At 40.2% G+C, this 25,936-nt stretch overlaps 1 protein-coding gene across 2 annotated transcripts in view; it reads right to left on the bottom strand.

Moving 5' to 3' along the window:
- The window catches only part of zgc:172282 (leucine-rich repeat and fibronectin type III domain-containing protein 1-like protein), a 146,252-nt gene extending 122,183 nt beyond the window's left edge, over window positions 1-24,069 (bottom strand). The window contains exons 1-2 of one of the 2 annotated variants that reach the window (XM_035534147.1): window positions 23,420-24,069; window positions 22,524-22,677 (exon numbers count right to left, since the gene is read on the bottom strand). The gene's annotated coding sequence lies outside the window, so the exon portion shown is untranslated. Of the gene's footprint in view, window positions 1-2,884; window positions 2,955-6,114; window positions 6,153-22,523; window positions 22,678-23,419 lie in introns of those variants that run through there. The other variant, XM_035534146.1, reaches the window with a different exon arrangement.
- Between the last annotated feature and the right edge of the window lie 1,867 nt (window positions 24,070-25,936).

Raw genomic sequence — 25,936 nt, 5'->3', positions numbered from 1 at the left:
TGTCTCAACACCAGGTACGACTGTTGTGACAGAGGCCTGTGTTCCAGGGATTGTCTCGGTCTGGAAGCACTATCTGAAGCCTCCACACAAATATGCACCCCAGTGGGACTCCACAAGTGGATGGGAAATCAAAAGTGCAATCAAGCAGGCCTGGAGCCTACTCCACAGGCCATCGACAGCATGGCATCAGAGTCAGCGAGGAGAGACACAGAACAAGACGGCGAGAGACAGCGAGAGAGAGCGAGAGAGCGAGAGAGAATACAGCTAGTTGGCTTAGACACAACTACTTGGAGGTCATTCATACCTGCTTCATCAAAGGCAGGACAATGTAAATGTTTAGGTAGACTGTTGTAATGTTTAGGTAGACTGCTGTGATGGCAGAACAATGAACACGAGGCCATAACAAAGCGTGGAAGGCTGTTTGATGCCACCACATGTCCTACAGAGCATCCTTTTATTCTAACAGGACAATGAACATTTAGTGTAGAGTAATCTCTATACAAATACAAATTACAAAATAACCCTAATAAATAACTTAGTTCCATCTGTTAAAATGTATTAATTTATTTTTCTTTCTTTGTCGCTTATTTTGCCTTTTAATTGAAACTGCCGTTACTTGGTAGTGCTATACCATATACCTCTTGTATGTGCAGGCAGACAGTTATTAATGTTGCATAGCAACATTTGTAGGACTGTTGTATAAAAGTAACAGAACACTCGAGGTCATGTCTTATTGCGAATGACATCATAGCTGTGATCTATTGCGACCAAATCATAGGTGTGATGTAATTCACCATAACACTTCCTTTGTGTCCCTGTGTTCTATTCCTTAATTATTATATTATTTACCCAGAACTGTACTTGTAAAAGACAAAATACTGCAGGGATAAACAAAAAAAAAAGTTTAACAAGTCATGATCTTATAATTTGATTAGCGGGATTGTGACAAATTGAAGCTATACTAAAAAATACAATTATTTAAGATAGTGAATTATGAAGTTGAAACACAGCAAATATGTTTTTCTCTCTATCAAAAAAGTGAATTTGTGGCACCATGTGGCTACGTGATGTAACGTTCCTGTCTGGAAGGTGAAATAGTGTTAAAGTGAGTGGTAGTGGGTGTTCCCTTTATTCTGCTTCTCTCTCACTCCTCTTCCTCAGTCAGAACAGCTCATTAGATGCATGGTCATGGAGTCTCCAATGGCCTGTGTCTCAGTAATCTCTGGTAGATCACCCCTGACAGATCCCACCTGATTTAGTAATCAGGAAGGGTGAATGCCCCCACCACTTTTTTGTGCAAACGCAGTCCATGAGTCAGGGAGCTGGAATCCCCATCCTGACAGTTTTATAATCTCTCTCTCTCTCTCCTGACAGCCTTATAATCTCTCTTTCGTTCACTGCAGCAGAACCCAGGTTTCCAGCTGCACCCAAACTGTATCTGAGCTGGGAGCAACAAGCAAAAATGTATAAACCTTACATAACGTATGCCAGCCGAATGCTTTTATAAATAATAACAATATAAGCAGATGAAACACTGGAGAGACAGGAAGAGTTGGGGGTTGAGAGGAGAAAACCTAAGCCCCCGCCTTCTGCCTCATACACACAAGCCTCAGATTACCGAGCATGCCCAGAAAGATGAAGAAATGCAAGAAAAAAAGAAAGAAACAAGACGTTTCAGATAAAAGTCCATCAGCTGTGCAAGCAAATTGTTTCAGCCTTTCTATGAGCTAGAACCAGTTTATATTATATTATATTATAAACTGTTTCCACCTCTGAGAACTCTGAGAAGCACTTTGCTTGCACAGTTGATGAGAGACCTTCTGTCCAGTCATGCTTCTCTGGAAACCTTGTGCACTGCACTGCAGTTTTTACAGCCTCTACAGCTTTTACTTCACTACACTGACATTACCTTCCTGGAATCATATTTTTATATTTGTAGTGCTGAGATAAAGAAATTTGGCCTATTTCATTTTGAAAATTTAAATATGTGTTTTAAAAAATGTAAATGTACAAGTGAGCATTTTTCTGTGTAACAAGCATTGTACAGCATTTACCCAAAGACGGACATGACAACCTAAGTATTAAGCTCAAGTATTACTCAGCAGTAATACAGAATATGTATTACATGTTCTAAAAGAGCAGGGCAAACCTTAGTCTGAACACACTCACCAATAGTATAGGTGTCCTCAATACTGCTATATTTTTGGGAATCTGGGCCCCAGCCAATCTGCTTTTATCATCATGTAGGCAGTAGTGCACCACTTCCAGAATGCTAGAGGAACTGATTATTCAACGTTGATGCTCTGTTGAAACTCAAGCAATCCAGTCCTGTCTTCTTCCAAACACTGTCATCTAAATCTGTACCCTGTGGACCAAGACCTCTGACCTCTGCCTTGCTTCATCTGTACCAGCTGGATCATGACCTCGGACATCTGCCTTGCTTCATCTGTAACGGCTGAACCAAGACCTCTGATCTCTACCTTGCTTCACCTGTACCCTCCGGACCATGACCTCTCACCTCTGCCTTGCTGTATCTGTACCCTCTGGACCATGACCTCTGACCTCTGCCTTGTTTTATCTGTACCATCTGGACCATGACCTCTGACCTCTGCCTTGTTTTATCTGTAGCCTCTGGACCATGAGCTGTGACCTCTCCCTTGCTTCAACATTTCTCTAGAGAAGGTAGCCTGCACATTACCACATGGAATAAAGCCCTCTAAAATGGCCTTCTTATTGATTGAAGTTTACCAAGTGACACCAGTACAGTAGAATTAATTAATGAATTAATATTGTTATAACTGTTAAGTATCATCATAGACTATGTTAAATAAAATTAAATATATAAATGCATGAAAGGAATTATTGTAAACATAAGTATATATACCTGTATTTGTATCTTGGAAAAAACACCATATAAGCACCCAGGAAGATAGGTCCTCTGCTTTGGGACTGACCTTGAAAAAAGAAAAAGAGCCCAGCGGTGTCTTGAAACAACTACACAGACTGTTTCTTAGCAACAGAGCAAGTAAAACAATAATGAAATAAATGTTTGCATCAAGGCCATCTCTATCAGTAGGTATAACAGATGAGGTTATGATGAGCTAGGACAGAGCCTTGTCTAAACTAAGTTTCAACATTATCAAAAAAATCTATTAATTCCCTCGGTAGGCCTCTTATCCAAGTAATGGAGACTTGAAAATTATGCCACATTACCATTTGCCACTGTTCAGCTTTCAGTGGGGGTTTTTTTCTTGCCAGAATGTACCAAAACTCCTCCAGGATCAGAATAATATTTTTGATCAGTTTATAAGATGCTATTTATTACATATTGCTCTACTGAGAAACATCAGTTCTTACACAATGAATTTAACAGCTAAATAAGCAGATCTATGAATTGTATTATGTATTAGGGCTTAGGTAAATATATGGAAACTTTACTGCATTTGTAAGACAATCTTTACTAAAGCCACACAGAAGATGAGGCAGGACAGTGTACAATCAAGAAAGAAATATTCTCAGAAATAAGATATGAGAGATTAAATCCAAACACCAAAACTAACATAAAGCCAAACGCTGCTCCAGCAAATGAAGGCAGATGATCTCAGTCACTGACCCAATTACTGAATGGAAAAACCTGCAGGGCTGTGCCAACTGTATAACCCATTTGTCCCAGACAATAGTGACTGTCAATTAGCTGCAGAGTTGAATACATAACCACTGTAGGTTAGAAAAGTCCAGGATCACATTTCCAGTATCTAACAGCCCGAGTGCCTCAGGGTGAGGAGCAGGACGCACAGACTCTGTCAACATAGACAAACATTTATTGGAAAAGACGGAAGACAATGGCACTCACATATAACATAACCGATAAACATGAACATGGTGAAAACGAACATAAACACGTTTAACATTAATGTTGTGAACAACACATAAACAACACAAATTTGAACAAAGGCAAACATGGACAATGACCGACAATACTGCACACACCAGGCTGGGTTTAAATACATAGACATAATGAGACTTAACCTGGTGCAGGTGTGTGCAGGCGTGGTTACAAACAAGATACACAAACAAGAGACTCCCACTGCAACACAGCGGGCCAAACCATGTGACTCGTGGGAGGAGAGCGTTCCGTGACAGTAGCTCAACCTCACACTCCATACAGGCAGCTGCTCAACCATCCACATCTCTCCACATCTCTTTAGATAAAAGGCCAGAGAAGCGTAACGTCCAAATATTGTTTAAGCCTCACCTCTGAAAGGCTGTGCTTGTAGTTATTATGCTTTTAGTCAATAGACTTTTAGTTATTATACTTTTATTTACTATACTTTAGTTATTATGCGATTGAGCTTTGGAATTATCTTCCTGGATGCCTGAAATCAATTGACAACTTTAGTGCCTTCCAAAAATAAATCAAAACACTCTGATTTAATACTGCATTCATTTCAAACATTAAAAAAACATTCAAAATGTTCTCTCTTTGTTTTTATTATGCTTTGTTTTTCAGCAGTGCTCCCCGTAATCTACAGTATTCCAGAACATTGGTATGTTGGACTCTAACCTGCTGTACTGGCCAGGATGTATCTATGAGGAAATGACAAAGCACTTTTGTAAGTTGTAAAATGTAAATGTAATATTTTACTGCAAATTTACTGCAAAGGGCAGTGTGATTGAACACGCACAGGGCGGTGTGACTTAGCACACACAGGGCAGTGTTGCTGAACAGACTTAAGATGGACCATTGACAAACAGAGCTAAGACGTCAAGGAAAAATAATGCAGTAGCTTACAGAAGTAACATGGAAAACAACTTGAAACTGAGGGACAAAGACGAGGCACTGACTGAATGCTAGTATGGTTATTTAACACCAAACGCTGCAGAGTGGGAGGAGTCAAAGGCTGGAGGTGTGGCACATGTAAAGCACTTTATAAACTTGTTTTAGAAGGTGATACACCGAGTAATTTTATTATTGTCCTTTTTACTTTTATGAAAGTCAGAACTACTAAACTACAGAAAGCCTAATGGTTGCGGTGTTGATGTAGCCATAATATATGACAAAGGCACAGGCATCATAAAACATAAATAGTGAAATACTAAATTAGAGGTATTTAAAGTGGCATAGAAAAATAGCCTTATTGAATATAACATTTACATTTACGGCATTTAGCAGACGCTCTTATCCAGAGCGACTTACAAAAGTGCTTTGTCATTTACTTATAGAATACATCCTAGCCAGTACAGCAGGTTAGAGTCTAATATACCAATGGTTTAGAATACTGTAGAAATACAGGGATCAGTGCTGATGCCTAGAAGTACAAAATACACATGGTCTATCTTAAACAATGATAAGTGTAATAAACTAAAGTGCTAGAGTTTGTTAGACAACAATAATAAATAAACAATACCCTACAGTAATAAATAATACCCTACAATAAGTACTAGTTTAGTCAGTCAGTATAGGAGCTGGTTCGATTGTCATTTAAATATTCCACGAATAGATGGTCTTTGGTCTGTGTTTGAAGACTGCAAGGGACTCTGCTGTCCAGACAGCAAGTTGGAGTTCGTTCCATCATCTTGAAGCCAGGACAGGACAGTCTCGATGTTTGTCTTCCATGAGACCTGAAGCATGGTATTTCAAGCCGAGCCATACTTGAGGTTCGAAGTATGGCTCGGGCTTTGACCATTGCCCTCATGTATGAAGGGGCTGGTCCATTTTTGGCTTTGTAGGCAAGCATCAAGGTTTAAAATCTGATGTGTGCAGCTACTGGAAGCCAGTGAAGGGAGCCCAGCAGTGAAGTAACATGTGTGAACTTCAGAAAATTGAAGACCAGTCATGCTGCTGCATTCTGGACAAGTTGTATAAGTTTGATGGCTCTTAGAGGAAGACCAGTAAGTAGCAAGTTGCAGTAGTCTAGTTTGAGCTCACAAGAGACTGCACAAGTACCTGGGTAGTTTCCTGCAAGAGAAAGGGCCGAATCCTTCGTATGTTACAAAGGAGAAATTTGTAAGACCCGATTTGAAACATGAGTTGAGAATGACAACTGGCATGCCCAGGCTAGAGGCAGCTTCAGATGGTGATACCGGGGAGTTCATGGTGAGGGTTGGGAGTACCTGGGATGTACAGAAGCTCAGTTTTACTGGGATTGAGCTTCAAGTGGTGGGCTGTCATCCATGACACAATGTCAGTCAAGCATGCTAAGATGCATCTTGAGACCTGCGTGTCAGAGGGTGGAAAAGAAATAAATGTCATCGGCATAGCAGTGGTAGGAGAAACCATGAGAAGATATTACATCACCAAGAGAATGATTATACAAAGGGAAGAGAAGGGGGCCTAATACTGAGCCCTGTGGAACACCAGAGGAGAGTCTACATAGTTTGGATGTGGATCCTCTATATATCACCTGATAGGACCATACCTCCAAATAGAACTGAAACAATTTCCATGCAGTCACACCAAGCCTGGAGGTTGCCCTCGGGGCCTCAGAACTGTGATCACCCTCAGCACTGTGGTCACCCTCAGGACTGTGTTCACCCTCAAGCCCTCAGGACTGTAGTCACCCTAAGAACTGTGGTCACCCTCAGGACTCTGGCCACTCTCTGGCCCTCAGCACTAAAATGTCATAATAAAATATAGACTGGTACTAGATGGACCACCCAATGGATGATGTATTCCCTGGTTCATTGGAGTCTTGGTCCTCCCAAGGTTTTTCTCTAAATTCCATCTAGGGAGTTTTCCCTTGCCTTTATCACCCTCGGCTTGCTCATTAGTGATATGGACCCATACATTTGTAAAGCTGCTTTGGGACAATATTTGCTTTAAAAATCATTATATAAATAACCTTCACCTTGACCTTTTTCAATCATGTCCTGATATTATGAATAAGTAATATTATTTCCTCAATCATACTGTCTATATTTATTAATCTATATATTCTTTTAGAGAGTGAATATATTTGATGTTCTTGTTATATACCTGAAAGCATGTCATCAAAATCAAAATATATTTATATAGCGATTTTTACAACAGATGTTGTAACAAAGCTTTACAAATGTCCAAGTCCAAGCCTCCAGTGAGCAAGCCAAGGGTGAGAGGGGCAAGGCAATCTCCCTAGAGCATGAGGACGAAACCTTGAGAGGAACCAAGACTCAAAGGGGGGCCCATACTCCTCTGGCCGGCAATGTTAGGGTGAAGTATGTGTGAAGGTTTTCATAAGGATGTCTGCATGTCTACATAACTGTGTGTGTGTGTGTGTGTGTGTGTGTAAGATTTAGAATTTGTCTATGTTCTGTTGTGTATTATGAGCTAATGAATAATCAAAGACAAATGTATTGTATGTGTGAACGTATTTGGCCAATAAATCTTGATTCTAATTCTGATTCCAATAGGACTTAAAATTACACAAAAGAAAGGCTAAGAAAATAAATGCTATGTCTTTGATTGTGTGTTAGGTGTCTGCTTCTCCAGTGACACAAGGTCTCTCATTTTGAGTTTACATCTTATAGGACAGTCAGGATGATCATTGCCTTTAAGCCAGGCTTCCAAAAGACCAAAGCAGTTCCCTGCACTCCCTCTGAGAACAGATAACTTAGACACTGTGTCAGATTTTCCTGTAGTAGACAATATGTCAGCATCCCATATTATGATATAATGATTTGAGCTGCGAGAGAGTCGAACCAGAGGATCAAAGCAGACACACTGATATCAGGTCAGAAACATGCACCACTTATATTTTGTGGCAGAATTACTGGCCACCAGATCAGAAGCTCTTCAGCTTGGGTAGATGCTGTTTTGGTGGTAGATGTGCAGTTCCTACAAAACTTTCTTACACTGGACAGGAACAATCTCCATAAATCAGCCTGTATTTCTAGGGTCTTGCCCCCTTTCAACAGACCAGTGTGAATATAATGTAGGAGTTACACACAAATCTGAGTTTGGTCTAGACAGATTCTGGTCTTTATAAAAAAGTCTGTTACACACTTCACACCACAAGTCCTAAGTCAAGCCTGTGCTCTTGTATGCTACTATGATATTATACATGTTATTAGAAATGTTGTGGTTCTTTATAGCCAGCATGCCCAGGTGAACACCTATCATTTTTGTGACTGGCTCTGCACTCAGTATAAACATTTCAGGGCAAATCATTGTAATATAATTCCAACATGCAATATGCACTGCAGAAAAAATAAATATCGGTGCAAAGTGTTTACTGACGGCCTCACAGCAGAATTGATAGGGCATTTTATTTGTTTATTTATTTATTTTTAAATAATCTCTGGGCAGGCATCATTTTGAGATTTATTTTCTGCCTGGGTGCACATAACATCCAAGCCTTCCATTAACTTGATTAACCTGTGCAGTGTAGCAGACAAATTTTTACTTTTTTGCGAAAGTGCACTTATGCTACAAGCTTCATAATCTGTTACACTTACACTAGATTTAACACCATCTAATGTGAAGTCTCCACTTCCGTTTACTTTGGTTAAATTTATGTCTATTGTGGTATCCCTTTAGAAAGTACATGTGGCAACATACACATATATACACACAGACACACACAAACAAACATACAAACACACAAACATGCTCCTCTTCCAGTCTCCACTGTTGGGCAGGAAGAGTACTGATATCTAATTACTGAGAACTTGCAACAAAAATCCTCACATGTCCATTTACTGTTTTTCTGCATTCTACAAAATAAAAAGAATATAAAGTATTGCAAGTTTTATTTTTAAATGGCCACATGAATAAAGTAAGAGATGTCTAAATAAAGCATATTTAACATTTAAGTGTAGTTTTAATGTAAAGTTGTACAAATAATTTATTATACAAAAGGGGAAATGGCTGATATATGGTTTTCCATTGCAAGGGCTCAGTTATCACAGAATGGACTCTGAAGTTACACACATCAGTCATGTTACACAGGCAAATGTAGTGTTACCATAGAGTACATAGAGGCTCTTATTAGTACACCACAGAGTACATAGAGGCTCTTATTAGTACACCACAGAGTACATAGAGGCTCTTATTAGTATACCATAGAGTACATAGAGGCTCTTATTAGTATACCATAGAGCACTTATGCAGACAGGGATGTTCTCACTCACTGCAGCAGTTACCCTCTACAGCAGGGGTGGGCAATTAATTTTCCCATGGGGCCACATGAGAAATTGAAATGGTTTTAGAGGGCCAGACTAATATACTTAACTCAGTTCTACCCAATACCTATATACTGTATATATACTATCCCTTCATAAAAAAACAGTAAATTAAACATTACAATAACATGAAAATGTGGAGCACAGAATTATAGCACAATTTAACAAACATTTTTTGAAAATGAGAATCTTCTGCAGCATTTAAAAAAACTAGCATCACAACTTTACACACAAAAAACTAGTTTTTCCAAAGACCAGCATCACATTAACTTTATACAAAAATGTTCAATGAAAGAAATCTAGCCTGTTTTGGGCTTGAACAAGTGCATTGAAGTCAGGTTGAATATCTGAGGTGGATATGCGAAGGACAGCACACAAGTGATCATCACTGAGAGAGGATCTGTATCTGGATTTGTTGAACTTCATCACTGAGAATGTAATGCGGACATCACAGCTTTCGTCCAGAGCCAAGGAAAAAAAGTTAAAATTATCCGCTTTGTTTTGCAGCTGAAGCACCAAATTCCCCACGATGTCTTCGACCCATCTCGTTACGATTTGCCTGGAGAGGGGCACATTTGAAAACGCTTCTTTTTTCTCAGGACAAATTAGCGCTGCAGAGTCCACCAAACATTTTTTGAAAACTCCCCATCAGAGAATGGCTTACTGTTTCTTGCAATTTTGTGTGATATTACAAAGCTGGTCCTGACGGCTGTATCCCTGGATGAGTGGAGCTTTGTAAAAAATTTACATTGCGTGTAAAAAATGCCAATTTAAAAAACAAAAACAAAACAGTTGCCTTCAAAATAAAAGTAGTGTAGTTGTATTTCGTCAAAGTCCTTGATTTCGTGCACCTATCACAGTGTAATAGGTGTCATAGTTACACATTTACTTTTGACTTCAAATTTTCCAACAATCTCACGCAGGCCATCAGAGATAGTTAGAGGGCCGGATGTGCCCAGGTCTACTCTACACTATACCAACCACTGGGTTGGAGTAGTAGTATAGTGGTATAGTGTGGTATAGTGTATACGAACACAGTCTCAGGCAGAGGAGCAGAGACAAAACACTGACAGGATGTCGGGATGCCAGGATGTCAGGATGCATGCACATCTCCCTTTCACCACTCCACGCTCACCCCTTCCCCATCACCTGGGAAGCAGGCGGAGGAGGCCACACCACCTCCTGCATGGCAGGACCGCCTGTCTGGAGGGGTCAGTAGAGCATGGACTCCACACACCACTGTTGACAGAACAATTTGTCAGGGAGCATGAGAGGGATACCTGATCCTAAGTATATATTACTAAGACATATACACACACACACTGACAAAACACATTTACTTTATTCTCAAACACATAATACTACTGCAAATATACTCAGTACCAGCCTGCATTAAAAATAAATGAGGGAACTCAAATCCTGAAATGAGTAATCCTAAATGAAAACATGGGACTTTAAATGGTACATCACGTCTTAATCAAACAAACATCCTCTATGAATCGAACATGTGACATTTATGCAGGTAAATGGATCCTACACAGCGATTAATGAAACAAACACGACTGACTCTCTTACTCCAGTATGGTCAGCCAAATCACACATTAATTGAATATAATGATTACTGAATTACTGATTACTAATTAAATACTATTTTACTCTGTAAACAACTAAGCCCATGTTAAGAATAATTATTCAATGTTTGGTCTGACCCAATAATTTGTGATCTACTTAACACCTACTTAAAATACATGCCATATTTAAAAATTTTTAAATCCAGAAAAAATAAAAAGGCTTCAACATATTTTTTTGAAGAAACTAAATATATGTCTGAATAAATTCCCTCTCAAGAGGTGTAATGATGATCTGAGTCTGGCATTGAGGATTAGTTGCTGTCTGTCTCTCTGTCTCTCTGTGTGTGTGTGTGTGTGTGTGTGTGTGTGTGTGTGTGTCCTCACAGCCTGTGAGTACTGAACTGAGCAGAGGAAGCAGATTAGCCCAGTGAGTGTTGGTGATCAACATACAGCCAGACAACACAGGCCTGCAGAGTTCAGCTGGGAGCATCCCTTGCTCACCCTGTGCTGGCCACTGTGGCAGGGTTATCACGCATGACAATAAACCTTCCTCAGCAGGAACATCACACCCAATCACTCGCTCTGTTTCTCCTCCTCACCTCTACTGCTCCTCAGCAGATGACCCTGAGTGACAATCTCATTAAATTCAGATGGGATGGTTTCATTTTTTCCAGGTTAAACATAAATGGTTCAGTTTAATCTAAATGGAACGTTACAGGATGGTATATTAAAAAATATCTAAAAATCTCAGCTTCCAATTAAGGCAAGAGAGGAATGGAGAAGCCAGAGAGGCTCATAAATTGATTTTTAAACATTTCAGTAATCAATTACAACAGAAGTTAGTTACTTTCTGTTCAGTCTTTATTTAAAATTGAATGTTCCACTTAAATAAGTTATTTTATTTCAGAGAAAAAAATGAATAACTTATTTACATAAGCACTGTATGGTAAACCTATTTTTCAGTGTGGATTTATTCTAAATGAGGGAAATGTGGGTATTCTAAATGAGAGCTTAATTATCATTGTTACCTTTGTCATGATAAGGTTTTAGGCTTGTTTGAGATATGCAAGGCATAAGCAGAAGGACCATTAGTGATCACAGCCCTACTCAGCCCTAAAAACCCTTCAGTGTCCTACACAACTCTACACAGCCCTACACCACTCTACATAGCCGTACACAGTCATGCACAGCCCTACAGTCATACACAGCTCTACACAGTCCTACAGAACCCTACACAATCCTACCCGGTCCCTCACAGCCCCTCACAGCCATACACAATCCTACACAACCCAACACAGTTCTTTACAGTCATATTCAGCACGTTTCACACCGGTTAAATGTTTTGTATGACTTGCAGTGGTGTCATGCTGATACAATAATCAGAGCTAGGCACTGCTCTCCACCAAATGCACAAAAAATGCATGATGGGAAACAATGCATGATGGGAAACAATTTGCTGATGACAAAGCTCAGCACCTGCTGGCATAAAAGCTAATCCACATTTACACAGCTGGTTCATAACATAAACCTGGCTAGAATTAAAGCTAATATACTCTAATTTTTAAAAATATATTCTATTCAAAGTTTTTTCCATTACCATAGTCCTCTAAGACAATGCAATTTGAATTACTATCCTTCTACCCTCACACCAATATTCTGTCTCACCCACGTAGTTTAATTTTAGGAATGTGTTGACATTAGCTTATAACATAACACCAACCAATTTAATAGATATATCACCATGCTCAACCAAACAATATTTTGATAAATATTTGGTTTTAGTTATCTGATGATGTGGTATCAGCATCCTTTTTTAGGCTGTTGTTAAATAGGAGGGCCAAAACTTCAAAGGAGGGCCATTCTAACCAAAATAACACTAATCTAACACTAACACTGTCTAAAATAATACAGCTAACAGTTTTCCGTCCGAGCTGAATAGGTGGTGGTAATCTTAGTGCTGTTTCAGTTTTTGCATTTTATGCTTCTAATTTGTCATCATAGTTGTTGTGAGCCAATGCAGATGAGAACTGTGAACTCCTGTATTTTCATAGCATGCTGAAATGTGACTTCACAATTGTTAGTCACTAATGAAGGACTGAATCTTTTTGACACAAACAGTGAGAGGTTTTTTTGTTTGTTTGTTTGTTTCTGGACACAGACCAGATATGTAAGACACTTGGCTGGAGTTCAGGCCAAGAGATGTCGTAGTCTGGAGATTAGTGCATTCAGGCTCCTGTCTGTCTTGGCAGCATCTGAGAAGTGTGGCTCATGGGCTCTAAATAAAATTGGAAAACTTCTTGAATTTAATCAGGTGTGTGAATCTGATTTCAGTTTGGCCCATATCTCTCTGGACAAATGAATTTGTGCATCTGCACAAATGAATTGTTGAAATATTTCAGCAGCTGTAGTGAACACCTTGAGTGATGGAATGTGTGAAATAAACAACTGTGTGGCTTTGTTTTGAAAAGCCTGTATGTTGAAGGTGCAATAACAAACTTTTAAATGTCTGAACATGTGTGTTTTCACCTTTCATTCGTCACCAAAGACAAAGAAAACTAAAAAGAAACATAACAATCCATTTACATTTCTTTCTAGCTACAAAAAAAGATTGTTGTTGCTTTCTTCAGGGACTCTCAATCCTGGCATTATGTTCCAGCAACACAGTGAAGGTCAGGCAGACATGTCACGGTATACCATCATCTCAAAGTGCCACATCCATTATCCTCTTACAGGCACACAGCCAGAGTTGAATTTTCCATAATAATTAATGCAGATTATGAACACAAATAAAGTGTGCTACATGAATGGAAATATTGTATGAAACTTTAAAAATATCAATAACACAATCAAAACTGTCAGCAGTTTTGATTGTGTTATTGATATTTTTAAAGTTTCAAAGTTTTAAAGAAAAACATTGCTCAAAGCAGAAATACTACTGTTTGGGGAAAAAAAGACATGGAAGTTTTGTGTGAGCTAATCCCAGTCAAAAAAAACATGTTGAAATATATTCACCTAGGAATGGTTTACTTATAAACTGAGTTTAGATATTGATACTGAGTTTAGATTGATTGTGAGGGGTTGGTATGTGCCAATTCCTCCTGCACACATGATTCTACAGGAGAGGTGCATGATTATATGATGATTAAAATTATTATATTAAACACTATTACAGTGTTTTTCATTTCTTTTTGAGATATTTTCAATTAAATGAAAGGTTAATGTCTATTTAATATCTATTTAAAAATCAAGCTTTACATGGGTTGTCTTACAACATGTATACAGTACTTCCCTTAATCTCATCTATGTTTCCCATAATCCCAGTTAAATAGATTAATTTTAGAAAACAATGATCAGTGTCTTTAACCTTAACATCAATGCAAACCAAATAACACACCTAAAGGTTGATGTGCACTAACTCTCACAATGACAGCCAGTCACTCAAAGCCTATCCACACATGTTACATGTGGTAAATTCTGATCCTTCAACCTGCATGATGCAGAAAAAGTCTGAACACCATAATGGTCAAGTTCTGATGCCCAATGTGCCTGTGTGTACTTATCTGTGTGTATTTACCTGTGTGTACTTACCTGTGTGTAGTCATCTGTGTTTACTTACAGTGTATAAGGCTTCACTGACATCAACACTTAGCATGCCCTTCAGCAGCTGAAGCCCATTAAAGTGGTGTGGTCTGAGACGTTCTCCATACTAGTGTTGAATTTGAATGTGGTTTTCCTGGTTGTGAGTTTTGACAACACTCATTTGGGAAATGCTAGCATTCTCGGCCAACTATCTTCTGTAGCATTGTGTCATTGTTAAATTATATCTTGTTTCACTCCAGCTTCTGGAAAGAAATGTGACCCCTGGGGTTGTACAAGCCAACTGAGACATGGGAATTTCTACACTGCAACAAGATTCCCTAGTGATCTCAGCTGTAGAAAAAAAGTGCAGGTTCTACATTGGTAGGTGATTTCAGAGAGACACACGAGTTGCTGATGAGTACCTTCTGAGGAGGAAAGGAGAATACAGGCTTGCCGCTGGGTATGAAGTTCAAACAGGGTCAAGATCACAAAGACAGATTTGAAAAAAAAGGATTCACTGGGACTCCACTGGGGCATAATCTGTCAGATTTCTAAAGGTAGAGAGTTAATCTAGAGTTCTAAATTCTACCCTTGAGGAAAGCATACATCATGTTTTATCAGTATATGGAGGGCTCTTAGGCTGACATTGTCATGAAGTTAACTGTCATAGAAGGCAGATAAGGATTATTGTTTTTGTGATAGGTACCTGAAGGTTTTGATTAAAATTTTGTAGACTCAAACAAACCATCCATCAATTTCTGTAGTTATTACTGCAGTTATGTGCAGGTCACAGAGAGGGATAAACACACAGAGATACTCATCTGCAACCAACACGCACGCACGCACACACACACACACAAACAAACACACACCTGCACCTTGCACTCTTCTCTGAGGAACCCTTTCTCCAGAATGCATCTGGACCAGTCAGATAGACTTTGTAGAGTGTGTAGAAGCCAGTGGCGGTCAAATGAAGGTGAGTTTTCTACTGGGACCTATCAGAAGGTTTTACTCTGTGTTTGACCTGGAGAAGAAAGAAGGCTTGTCTACAATCATGCACATGTTGTACAAAACTGAAACGAGTCATATAAACTAATATAAATAAAAAATATAAATGTCAGATAAACAATCTGAAAATATTAAGCCATAAAGGGAGCTGCAGTCAGGCTGGAGGTGTGGCACAACCGTGGCTGTCAGGCTGGGGGTGTGGGACAGCCGTGGCTGTCAGGCTGCGGGTATTCACTATTCTGTGGAAGTGTTTTACATTTTGCATCTGACAGAGTGTTTTTAAAACTGCTGTGGAAGGAAATGAACATTCTATTTGCAATAACACTGCACTGCAGTATTGCAGTCCTCCACACATTCCTGCCTCTTCTATAGCGCTTTTGGAGATGATGTTTGACACACTAGTACAAAAGCATATGTGAAAGTAACTTATGCTATCATAGTTATGGGGTTAATATTATAATGCATAGTTTGTATTAAAAGACAGACTTTGGAGTTAAGAAATAGAGCTGACAGTCAGGTTACCAGCGTCTCTACAGAGCTGACTGTCAGGCTACCAGTGTGTCTTCTTGCCACCAGCATTGACACTAAACTCTGTGATGGACATTATGTTAGAACCGTAAACATCTTTATGGTTCCATACAGCACTGAGAAAGACTGCTGCTTATCATCATTGAATAAGAGACAAACCAACACCAATCAAGGAAGGAAACTGCAGCTTTCAGTTACAGGCTTAGCTTCAGAGCAGTTGTACAGTGTCAGGATAGACAGGAAACAGAAGTGGAGTCGCTCACAGTTTGGTGTAAGAGGTTTAATCCACTTACAAACCAAAAGGGAAAGAAAAACTCCAGGAACAATAATAAAAGTCAGTAACAGTGAAGGCAAAACACGACCAAAAGATACAAATCATACAAACAGGCTCAGTAACGCTAGAAATCACTGGAATGAGACTTTGAAAATATTAACTGAAATAATAACAGGATGTGTATACATAGTATTAAAAATCAGGATTCATCAAGAAACAGGTAGTACTAATATTTGGGAATTGAGAGAGAGCCGGAGGATTCTAGGAAATACAATTATTCAGCTGGAGGCTTGTATGAAGAAATTAAAGTGAAGAAATTAAAAATGTTCAATCAAATTATGAGTGTTTTTAGTTTTATTTTTAGTTTTATTTATTGAGCACCTCCCATACGGTGCTACACTTATTCTACATACTTCCTAGAAAAGAAGACTAGATATGCGATGCAAACACAACCAGACTAAACCCTGCCACTGGCTTCATTATTATGGATGACACAACAATGAAAGCAAGTGTGAAGGCCATTGTGATATATTGACCCATAAATAATGTGGCAGTGCTCAGCCATTCATTAACCTTTTGATTCTGAATTTCACATCCGCTGTGACTGTCCTGTGCCTCTGGGTTGATGTACATGCTATGAAATGAGGCAGGATTTTGATGCATGTTACACACACACACAAACATATGGTGACGCAGGGAAGCCTGGCAGGATGCACAGACAAGTCGTGTAACACACAACGATGTATATTGATGCACACAAAAGACAGCGTCGTACCTAGGCTATGGCAAGGTCAAACACCAACAATATTCAAATTTAAATACTTATATACTCACACTAACACACAACAAGGAGCAGGTGTGAAACACAGGGAGGTTATGGCCATACGGAACGAATGAACACACACACACAAACACACAGGGAGATTATTTGGGAGGAGGGGCCATATTGTGACATATCTGCTAATATACCATCTTGCCCCACAGTACCTTAGAGAGCTGCTAGTGCAATAAGACCCACCATGTCTGCTTAGATCAAAAGGTGCTGGCTCTTTACTAGTACCAAGAATAAGAAAATCTACCACAAGGGGCAGAGCCTTTTCCTATAAAGCTCCCATACTATGGAATAACCTTCCTGTAAATGTATGAGACTCAGACACAGTCTCAATATGTAAGGCTAGGCTGAAAACCTTTCTGCATTTTATTAACTACTTCCCATTTAAGGTAAAGGTGCAGATCTGGGGGTCCATGGGCATGGAGAGTTATAGTAAACTGGGATGTTATGATGCTGTCACCTCTCTTTTATCACTCAAGTTTGTTGACTTTGAGTGGCAGAGTGCTGATGTTCCAGAGTGCCCTCAAGCCTGTGTTTCCTTCTGGCTCTATCCTTTTAGCTGTATTGCCATAGCTACATCTGCCGGAGTCCATCATGCCTAATAGTCTAATCTCTCATTCTGCTGTAGGTACACCTACCCCTGATGTCATGATGTTACAGAGCCTCAACCCATCTCAGCTGCCCTGATTACTCCCACCACCCCCTGATGTCCCCTGCTGTAGCGCACCACACCTTCATCCCAGCCAACTACCCTCTGTTGCCCTTGATGGAAGTTCTCATGGAAGATGGGTTTAGGACACACACACACCGTAGAAACCAGACTGGGACTTCTAAAAAATTGAAATAGACATTCAATGCTTATTTTTCATTTCATTATAATTATTTGTTTTTCTCGCTTTCACTATTTATTCTGCTCCTTAGTGTTTCTATTGTTACTATTGTGGTGACTGATGTCACCCAGAGTAAGATGGGCCCCCCTTTGAGTCTTGGTTCCTCTCAAGTTTTCGTTCTCGTGCTCTAGGTAGTTTTTCCTCAACACTGTCGCCCTTGACTCGCTGACTGGGGGCTTGGACTCTGACATTTATAAAGCTGCTTTGTGACAATTACTGTTGTTATATAAGCATTATATAAATAAATTTGACTTTGGCTTAAACTTTCATATTCCATTCCTTTCTGGTCTTTATCTGACTAAGACATATTAATGTATTCACTAAAGCATATTCAGTAAAGAAACTAGTAACAGTAATTATTTTAAAAAGTATTTTTGTCTGTTTGACAACCTGCTGCCTTTTCCTTGGTGCAGTTATTCCATGTGGTTTTACTCAACTAAAGCTTTCAGCAATGTGATTTGTAGAAAGAGTGATATGAGGCAGTGTGATATGAGGCAGTGTGATACGTGGCCAGGGTGATATGAGACACTATGATACGAGGCACTATGGATTTAAATCCAAATGCTGAGATCATGATTTGTAGGTAGGTTGATTTGTATAATTTGAGGCCAGTCCTTCCTGTTTATCTTACAATTAGTCACTTTCATTGCAAAAATGTATGAGGGGTTTTTACATTTTTATTCAAAACTCCTACTCTGTTGTGTTTTGATTAAGCTGCTTGCAGTGCACCATTAAAGATTAGCAACAATTAATAGCAACGCTATCATGAAGCTAGCCACCGAAAAAGTTCCTCTTTAATAGTGGTATGGGCTTCCTATCTGTGTTCCTATTTAATAATCATGTGGGGTGAACTTGTATCATATATGATATATAAAATCATAATATCATAAATCTTTATATATTTTGCATTATTGTATGCATTACCAAGCTGATGTTTCACTTTTGACTGACATGTGGTACTCATCTGGCAAGCGGGAGCGGACTGCCCAAGGGCCATCCATCCATCTGGGCCAAACCATTTTAGTGTCTGGGCCAGACTACTTTACTGTCTGGGAGCAGTATTGCATTTGAACAAGGTGATAAGGATACTTGACCTTAAAACACTTTCAGACTGACGGTACAGCAACACCTACCATGGTATGTATGCTTCCATCGGTCTTCACAATGGTCTCAGCATGTCTATGAAGGTAGCTAGGAATCCAGCTACAGTTACACACAAAGTAGTCTGTAGTGACAGTAATAAACACCATGTTGCCTATGAAGAGTGAACATTGTTCTTCAGTTCAAACACAACCTTTTCTGACTTGTCCAGAATGAAAAGACTGACCTTCAGTGCTCAAGATTTACAAACCTGAGCAACACATCAGGTGTGTTTGTAATCTTTAAGGTATGAAAGATCAGTTACATTTTAATATTATGACAACAGTTCTTTGGACATTACAGCCTGGCAGGGAAAAAAGTTGTAAATATTAAACATTTTCTCAAGGGTAATACTAGAGTCTTTTTATGAGTGACTACCTCTCTGTTGCTGAAATGCACTTAAACTAGAGATGCAATCTTCTTTTCTGTGTATTGCTAGCTGTGGTTGTAACTAACAGCTACAAAACACGATGTGGACAAATATTTCAGCACTCTAAGCAGCAGCAGAGCCTCCGAGATAGCAGGTATTTTCCTCATCAGTAAGACAAAGATAAATCATATTCTTTGCTTCCTTTTGTTATTTTCACATCTCAGATGCTATTCCGTTGACAGTTGAGTGTAACATGCTGTTCAGTTAATGGTGGGCCAGCAAAATTAGATTTGCTCAGATGTTTGGTTTTTATTCAATTGTTCCTGTGAGTAATTCACTAAAGTTTTGGGTGTACAGGTGTCTTTCAAGTTGTTTTATATAATTGCTACACGTTTTATGAATAATGATTTATATAATTAAAGAACTAATTACCCGTTTTGCTTGAGGGCTTTACACATCAGGAAAAAGATACAGAAACTGCATAGCAGATTTTAATAAGTCTTCCATTCTAGTCTTCATAAATCTTTACATGGGCTCTGTCAACTCCTGCAAAGTGGTAAATATATTTGGCCAGTATTAGCAGTTATATCTTCACAGTGTCTCGCCTCAGTAATCCTTTTTTCTTTAAGAGAACACACATTCCCAGGGGGCCTTGCTGACTGTTAGCATTACTACCCTGGTTCAGTCTTTTACATGTATTTAGCACAAATATACCTGTTTCCTTAGTTATTGAAAATATCAATAGATTTTTTAGACTTTCGGTGACAGGATAAAATGGAATTCCTCTCAGTGCCCAGACATCTGACTGAGCGAAACTGAATTCGGTTATTACTCAGACTCATTCAAAGCACAGACTCATGAGAAGCTGTGCTTTAAGCCTAACTCAAGTCATGGTGAATTTTCATGCCAGTGTTCTCTTGCATTATTCCTTATAGCTCAGTGAGATGTTTACACAGCAACAACATATTGTAGTAATATAAATATATTCCATGATTCCAAATATTATATTTTATATTTATATATATATATATATATATATATATATATATATATATATATATATATAAAAACAAACATTATTCCATAGCAAACACTAGTGTCATGTATGCAGAATGACATTTTCCATACACACACACACACACAGAGCCCTAAAAGCTGTCAGCTCTTGTACGTGGTCTACAATGTTAATGCACTGGGGTGAACAACTTTTCTTATCACCCTCTTCTCCACTTGGGCACATGAGTGATTTCTTCCCTAAGAATGGTACAGGCTGAGTATAACTCATTGCTCCAGCAGATCTCCCCTCAGAAAAGGACACTAAACTAATAAAATAGAAATAGTGCAGATCTTTATCTTTAAATCTTTTCTTTAAGGGTCATGTCAGTTAGCCATGAGGGAACAATTATAGATTTGGGGTCTTATGGTTTTAAACTCACAATCATTCTACTTATTGTAACTGAAATAATGAAGACTACAGTTGCTCTAAGGAAGCATTGCAAGTTTTTCTCAAGCATGAACAGAGGTGAGACACAGAGTCCTTCCAACTTCATTTTCCATATACTTCACAGCCAGTTCAGGGCCTTTGTACAGGAGACAGGGAAGCTCAGGTAAAGTACCTTTCTTACGAGGTTTGTGGGCATTGTGATATGAGAAATGCTGTGTAAAGAATTTGATGTATTCGATGTATGAGAGCTTTCTAGAAAATGCACTAAGTGAGGTCATTTCATAAAGCTCTACATCTCACAAGGATCTACATCTCTTACAGATCTACAGCTCATACAGATCCACATCTCATAAGGGTTTACATCTCATATGGACCTACATCTCATACAGATCTACATCTCAGAGATTTATATTTCATAAGCATTTGTGAGGATTTTTGGACTTATTCCAAAGTTAGTCAATTCAAGTAATCTTTCTTGTAATTGCTGTACTTACATTTCTTTTCATTCTGAAACATGTTTGGATATTCACTATATTCAGATTCAATTATCTAAAAGTGCTCCAGGTCTTTCCTTGTGGATCTTTGTATGATCTGAATTACTCTGATTTCATCTGTAATTGTCCTGCCCAGAGCCACACAGAGAAGGACAAATATTTGAGGCTCCTCTCAAGGTTGCATCTACCATCTCAGAGAGCATTTCCCACAGTTCTCAGCAGTTTGTTTCTTAGACACAGATTTCTATGAAACTGCTTGGTGACAATGCCCAGTGTAAAAATGAAAGAAAAAGCATGAGGAAAAAGTAAAACATTTGTATTTCTTTGTTTTATTTCTTTATTTATGTATTCACTAATTTCATACCTATTTATTTATTTATTTAGTAGCTTTCTTAGAACCCAAGGTTGCTTGGATCATGACAGATTAAAAGGAAGGAAAAACCTTGACTATGACTATGCAGTAGACGTGTGACGGATGAGGCTTAAGCAGGATGTAGGGACGAGGCACGTCAAACAAACATACGTTTTATTGACACATGAAACATACACGTCTTAACACAGACTACTTGGATCAAACACCGACAACTTTGACGATACGAAACGAGACTTGTATACAAGCATGACAATTACACACAACAGGGATCAGGTGAACGACACAAGAGGGTGTGGCAATACAGACACGCGCGTGCGCGCACACACACAGACTTGAGGGGGGAGGGGCCGTACCGTGACAAGACAGAAGAGACTAATGCTGAAAAAAGAGGAAGGTTTTAGTTTCAGGGCCCAGTAATGATTGAAGACTTTCAGAGATTGAGGGACAAAGTACTGAAAGAAGTGTCATCAAATGAGAAGAGCCTTCTGAGCAGTGCTGCAAGCAGTCAGGGTTAGAACAGAGATGGCTGATAGAATATGCTTCCTTTATGATAGTTAATAGAGAAATCCTGTAACATTACTGCAGAAGTCCTGGATGAAGGCATATTGAATTCATAAAGTATAGACAGGTCTTATCACAAATCTGCAGAAATGTCATTGATTGCCCCCATTTTGACTGACTTAAGTGTTTATTTCTTCATTACTCATTGATAATCTCCTTATACAATGTCACTGAGGGGTGGCATTCTGTATATGTCTTGTACTGGGAAAGTAAAGCGGATATGAACACTTGCTTTGTGACAACATGTGGCAGCCTGGAAGGCAGCAGTGTGTCTGTGATGGATGAGAGATGATGGCTTACTTCATCTCGACACCTCACTGTTCCCCCGGTCTAAAGAGCAGGAAACACAGCAATGACTGGATCCAGTTCACTTCTAGGCCATTTTGTTAAACATCATGAGCACTTCAGCTTAGAAAGGGTGAGATGTGCATGTCTCATTTTCATTCAGTTCAGTCTGCCATGAAGAAACAGAGGCACAATGAGAGAGATTTTGTGAGACTAAAAAGGGGACAGGATAATGAGCATAAACTTGTATTTGCAATTTCTAGTCTACTGGTTCTACAAGCCTTTATGAGCAAATGACTGAGGGTCTGAGCATTCATTGTTAATCATCATAAAACAGAACTGCCTTACAACCAAACCTAAAAACAAGAAGATTTAAAAAGATGCTTGGCTGACAGCTTTTATCAGTTTTTGTAGGAACGTAAGTAAGTAACCCACATTAATGGTTTTGCAGACTTGCCAAAGAAACATTTTCCAGAGTATTACCAACCACAGTAGGCCGGAATATGACCCATTTTGCTGTCTGTGTTCAAAGTTAACTGAAAAACTTGGTTACAGGGTAGTAGATAGTTTTGGCAGCCCAATGGAAATCTGCAGGGCATCTGGCGCCTGAGCCCAAACCTGACTGCAGCTGTTTCTGCAGCCACTTCAGGCAATTAACACACATCAGATTCTAAGAAGGCCTAACTGTTGAGGCAGAAGACCAACACCTACTGCTAACTTTAAGTGGAGTTGGCGGCGCGGTAGCACGCAGCGGCCACTCCAGGTCCGATAATGGTGATATTGTGCTACTATCTGTCGTCTGTACTACTTTTTTCCCCGCAACTTAAAGCACACATACATGGAAACAATCAACTTCCATGTATACCACCGCCATAGCCTACAACACTTAAAGACATAATGCACAAACCTACCTGGACGACGGCGTGCTTCAGACGCTCTGTGAGCTCGGGTTGCTATGCGTACCAGGCCTGCAGACCACGGCGTCGCCTAAATCCGAATGCCGAAGGGGGAAACACCGCAAGCGTTGTGCAAGGAAGCAAAAGGGGGAAGCGAGCTGGGGTCCGTGATAGGCTAAAAGCTAATCCTAGCAGACCAGCTCTACCATCTCTATTCCTTTCAAATGTCTGCTCCTTGGATAATAAACTGGACTGCATCAAACTCCAGCAGACTACAGCGAGAGTTCAGACTGCTGTGTTTTAATCTTTACTGAAACGTGGCTCAGCGACAGTATTCCAGACGCCGCCATTCATCTGGATGGATTAGTCTCAATCCGTGCCGATTGAGACAATGCGCTCTCCGACAAAACACGTTGGCGGAGGAGTATGCATTTATATCAATGAGTCCTGGTGTAAAAACTCTGTGCTTGTTGTTAAGTACTGCTCACCGCTGGTGGAGTTTGCTATTGTCAGATGCAGAGCTTTTTATTTACCGCGGGAATTCACCTCCGTGTTTATAATCACGCTGTACATTCCACCCAGCGCAAACACACGAGAGGCTCTCCAGGAGCTGTATGGAGCGATTAGTCAACTGCAGAACGTTCATTCAGACGGACTGTTTATTATCGCCGGAGACTTCAACCACGCAAATCTCAAGTCAGTACTGCCTAAATTCCATCAACATGTGAACTTTGCAAGGAGAGAAGCGAACGCGCTGGATCTCGTTTATACAAACATTTCCGGTGCGTACCGGGCGGAGCCCCGCCCCCTCTCGGATACTCTGATCACATGTCTGTAATGTTGATTCCTGCATATAGATCGATCGTCAGACGCTCGAAACCGCTTCTGAAGCAGGTGAGAACCTGGCCAGCAGGAGACATCTCTGCTCTTCAGGACTGTTTTGAGCAGACGACTTGGATCACGTTCAAGGAGGCTGCTACTGACAGTGGCACTGTTAACCTGGAAGAGTATACAGCATCAGTGACTGGCTACATCAGCAAGTGCATTGATGATGTTACTGTCTCCAAGACCATCACCACACGCCCCAACCAGATGGATGACTGCTGAGGTGCGCATGCTACTGAGGACCCATGACTCAGCCTTCAGAACAGGTGACAGAGAGGCTCTCAGGAAAACAAGAACCAAACTGTCACGTGCGATCAGGGAAGCAAAGCGTGCACACGCACAGAGGATCCATGAACACTTCAAAGACACTGGTGACACACGGCACATGTGGGAGAGCATTCAGGCCATTACTAACTACAGGAAAACATCACCTTCCTGTGACAGTGATGCCATCCTCCCAGATGCACTGAATGACTTCTATGCAAGGTTTAAAGCGCAGAACAACGTTGCAGCAGAAAAGTCCATCCGCAAAATGACCAGGTGCTGTGCCTGACGGCGGCTGATGTGAGGCGTACTCTGCGTGGAGTTAACCCACGGAAAGCTACTGGACCAGACAACATCCCGGGTCGTGTGCTCAGAGAATGTGCTGACCAGCTTGCAGATGTCCTGACAGACATCTTCAATATCTCTCTGAGCTGCGCCGTGGTCCCAACATGCTTCAAGACCACCACCATCGCCCCGTGCCCAAGAAGCCCACGGTGTCATGTCTCAACGACTACCATCCCATCGCACTCACATCCATCATCATGAAGTGCTTCGAGAGACTCGTCATGAGACACATCAAGACCCAGCTTCCCCCTTCTCTGGACCCCCTGCAGTTCGCGTACCGCTCCAACCGCTCTATGGATGATGCCATCTCTACCACACTTCATCTGGCATTCACACATCTGGATAAAAAGGGCACCTACGTAAGAATGCTGTTCATAGACTTCAGTTCAGCATTCAACACCATTGTTCCTCAGCATCTGATTGGAAAGTTGAGCTTACTGGGCTTGAACACCTCCCTCTGCAACTGGATCCTGAATTTCTTGACTTGTAGACCTCAGTCAGTCCGGATTGGGAGCAGCACTTCCAACACCACCACACTGAGTACTGGTGCTCCCCAGGGCAGCGTACTCAGCCCTCTGCTGTTCACACTGCTGACTCATGACTGTGCAGCAATGCACAGTTCGAATCACATCATCGAGTTCGCTGATGACACGACCGTGGTGGGTCTCATCAACAAAGACAATGAGTCAGCATACAGAGAGGAGGTGCGAGAACTGGTGAGCTGGTGTAAGGTCAACAACCTGTATCTGAATGTTGACAAGACAAAAGAAATGGTTGTTGACTTCAGGAGAGCAAGGTGAGATCACTCCCCGCTTGCCACCAACGACTCCTCAGTGGAGATCATCAAGAACTTCAAGTTCCTTGGTGTTCACATAGCAGAGAACCTCACCTGGACCCTAAACACCAGTTCCATCACCAAGAGAGCCCAGCAACGTCTTTACTTCCTTCGGAAGCTGAGGGAAGCCCATCTCCCATCACCCATCCTTACTACGTTCTACAGAGGTACTTTAGAGAGCATCCTGAGCAGCTGCATCATTA

This window comes from Electrophorus electricus, chromosome 15 (assembly GCF_013358815.1).
Source record: "Electrophorus electricus isolate fEleEle1 chromosome 15, fEleEle1.pri, whole genome shotgun sequence".
Taxonomy (NCBI): Eukaryota; Metazoa; Chordata; class Actinopteri; order Gymnotiformes; family Gymnotidae; genus Electrophorus; species Electrophorus electricus.
The sequence above is the reverse complement of the archived record's forward strand: the minus strand, read 5'-3'. Positions and strand labels throughout refer to the sequence as shown.